This window comes from Gekko japonicus, unplaced genomic scaffold (genome assembly GCF_001447785.1).
Source record: "Gekko japonicus isolate JY-2015 unplaced genomic scaffold, Gekko_japonicus_V1.1 scaffold58, whole genome shotgun sequence".
In the NCBI taxonomy this organism is placed as follows: Eukaryota; Metazoa; Chordata; class Lepidosauria; order Squamata; family Gekkonidae; genus Gekko; species Gekko japonicus.
The window spans coordinates 1,684,653-1,688,411 of NW_015162475.1; positions in this window are offsets into that span (position 1 = coordinate 1,684,653).

Sequence of the window (3,759 nt, forward strand, 5' to 3'; positions counted from 1 at the left end):
CAGAGGAGGGAGAGCTTGTACCTGAATAAAACTTGATCTAAAAGTTGCAAATGGACTGTTTTGGGCTGGAGGGGTGGGGTGGGGGCTCTGCAACTTACCTGGCTCCTTCTTGCTCTGACTGAGGGCTGCTGGGTGCAGGGGGTGGGGCTTGTTGCATGTGCCCGCCCCCTGGGCTCTTTACTGCCGGAGCTCTTCTTCACAGACCAACTGGACTAAAAGGCCTTGTTTTATGGTGTGTGCAGTGGGTAAGTATGTTCCAGCCAAGTATTTCCCCCCAGGCCTACGAGGATTGTTAACTATTAACATCTAGAAACTGGAACCACAGCATCCTGTTGAACCTGGAAATCCACCTCTATAGAATGGCAGCTCCAAAGATTTAGTTATTCAGCCATATTGCAAATATCTTCCAATTTCCTCCCAAGCTGCTATTTGTTTCTATCCTGTTTTTAAGATGGATGAAGCGAAGCACCTATCCATCTCTCCCCCCCCTCCCTTTGTCACTGCTGTTATTGTCGATTGTCATCTGAAGGACAGGCATCCTCTAGGGGTGCTTGAGAGACTCTGCCACAGTAACATATGTTCAATGAGGAACAAAAATGCGTTATGTGTTACATGATGGGAGAATAGTTGACAGTAAAACAAAGAACCATGAGTTATGCCAGAAGGAACAAGAAATAATAAAAACAAACATCCAAGCATCAAAATGGTAGGGAATACCTTGAGGAAAACAGATATTTACAAGGAGAATGTTAAGAGCTAAAGCTCATGTGAAAGCAAACGTACAGGGCTAACTTTATTATTGCTTGGAGACTGAGTTCAATAGGGGCAAATAATCTGTTTTAAATCATAGAAAGGCGGCCTATAATTGAATTAAATAAAACACTAGGATCTCTGTTCCACATTATTGTTCTTTTATCTGAAACCATGATTGAAATTATACAATAGTATGCGCAGAAAGGGCCTAGTTGCCACATGATTCAGTATTCCTATCTTGTTCGAAGGCCTAAGTCCTTTGAAGACAGCCAAAGATTGAAACAACCATGTAACTACTTCCACCAACTCTAAGGTAGGCACACTGGGCACCAGTGTTTTCTCTAAGCTGAGTTAGTGTGAGCTAACTCACAGTTTTTTAGCCTCTGGCTCACACATTTTTGTCTCAGCTCAGGAAGGATGGCTCCAGAGCAAGCTAATTTATGCAGCAGCCAAATTGCTCACTCACAAGTTTAATGCCAGTATCTCACAAAGTAGAATTTTTGCTCACAAGACTTAGAAGGAAGCAATGATGCCCAATTAAAAAACTCTAACATAGTTACAGCTCAAGCAACTGGTTTGCACCCATTCATGGTTTCCCATGGAATCAGTGCCACATTTCTTGTTCCATGGTAGGCCCATTCTCACCACCACCACCACCACCACCAAAGCACACTGGAAAAATTTGCAACATATTTTAAATACATTTGTAATGCTCACATTACAAATGGGGGGACTGTAATATAGTCTTAGCTCCACTAATTTCAGCACTGATACCCTTTCTATATGATCTTACTTTCTGATCAAGACGAAGTTATGTATGTTAAATCTTGGGATAAACCAGGACTTCGTACACTGAAGCAACTTTCCCCCCATGAACGACCCTAGCCACGCCAGCAAACAAAGACTAAAGTTCATCAATTCCATTCTTCCTTGCTAATTCTGAAATTCATCATAAAAAGCAAGCAGATCTCTTACGAGATTTCCAATTATTGTACGAATTCAAAATGAACAAAACTAGTTTCTATTAATTATTCCATATTAGATTAAAAAATACTTACTGTAACATAGATGTTCTCCACAAAAATTTGCATATATGATATAGACCAGAAACCACAGAGAACTGTCATTAGAGTTTGAAGCTTTCCACTGGTTCATATAACCTTGGCCTCTGCAAGAGAAGAATCATTTATTAATTCACTGCTGGTACCTAAAGGTAAAGTAAAAGTTTCCCTTGCTTGAAAACAAGTCGAATCCGACTCTAGGGGGTGGTGCTCATCTCTGTTTCCAAGCCGAAGAGCCAGCGCTGTCCAAAGACATTTCCGTGGTCATGTGGCTGGCATGACTAAATGTCGAGTACCACTGAAATTATACTAAAGAGAAGACGGGGACCCGCGATACTCGCGGGGGGGGAAGAGCTCCGTCTCCTCCTCCCCCCCAAAAATACCTGGGTAGGGGGGTTGTCTCCCCTCCCAAGAAATCAGTAACATTCTTCACATGCATCTTTTTCCAGATGTGAATCCATGTCCTTTCTGGTGATGTCAGGGGGTGTGGCATATGCAAATAAGTTATGCTAATGAGTTACGCTAATGAGCTCCTGCACCTCTTTTTCTATGAAATGACCCCTGTGTTACACTATAATGCACACAACGTGTGTGCATTGGTACATTGTATCTCTGTGTATTTACATATCATCAGATAAAAATATTTGAACAAACTATCATCTAAACTAAAATCAACTAGCACCAAATGTCAGCAACGTGGTTGCGTCACTTCCGGTGACGCAGCTTCGGGGGCGGGGTTCCCCCGGGCCCGGATTCCACTGGGGCGGAACTCGGGGCTCCAAAGCGGGGAATTCCCCGCCCCCCGGAGTCATTTGGCAACCCTAATTTGAACAAACTATCATCTAAACTAAAATCAACTAGCACTCATAGCCCATTGACAGTGGGGTACAGCCTGGTCCCAGTGTCTGCCTATGTGATTGTCCTGGGGGCACCCCACTTTGGATCAACTGGCACAAGAAGTGGGCTTTCAACCAGGAAACAGCACATGTCCTCTCAGAGGGCAGAGTCCCCTGAACATTGGGGGGGTATGATGTTTGGTGGTCCAAACTTTATTGTGGGGCGCAGAGGGCATGTAGTTGTTCAAGTTCCTTATTCAAAAGTTCTTTATGATACAGACTTCTTGGGGGCAACCCAAATAGAAACTCGTGGCACCAGAACTAGTGTTTGGACTGGGCACTACTGCATGTTTTCTTGCAGGGGACAGTCTCCAGAGTGTGAGGATGTGTCATTTGTGGTGGTCCAAAGATTTTTTGGGGGTGTAGCCTGGCAGCAGTGTCTGCCTATGTGATTGGGCGCCCCACTTTGGAGCAGCTGGCACAGGAAGCAGGCTTTGGACCAGGAAGCAGCATATGTCCTCTTGAAGAAGAGAGTCCCCTGAATGTTTTATGGTGTTTGAAACCTTATTTTGCGGTTCGGAGCGTTTATATTGTCCTCAATACTTGTGCTTCGATTTACAAATAAGTCATGAATACGGAATGAATTAGGAACTGGGAACCAACTTCATTCTCCTCTCTTACTCCCTTTTCTCCTGTTTTGGTTATTATTGAGGACTATCTTGTCTACCTTATAACCCCCCATAAGACCTGAGGTAAAATAAAAAGAAGCGACGTTTATTTACTGTCCAGGAGTGGGCCCCATTGTCACAGCCACCCCCAGGCTTACCTAGCAGTCAAAAGAGGCTCACTTGGGAGCCCACCAGGAGAGTGGCGGGAAAGAGAAATGCTACAAGAGCAACACAGCATGAGCCCTTTAAAGCCCTAGTTCAGTGGTGGCGAACCTATGGCACGGGTGCCAGAGGTGGCACTCAGAGCCCTCTCTGTGGGCACGTGTGCCATCGCCCCAGCCAGGCCCAGACCTTCATTAAAGTGTCGAATTCTCCGCCAAATAATTTTAACTAAATGAAAGCATTTGGGATTGCTTTCCTTACTTTGTTTGGATCATCTTA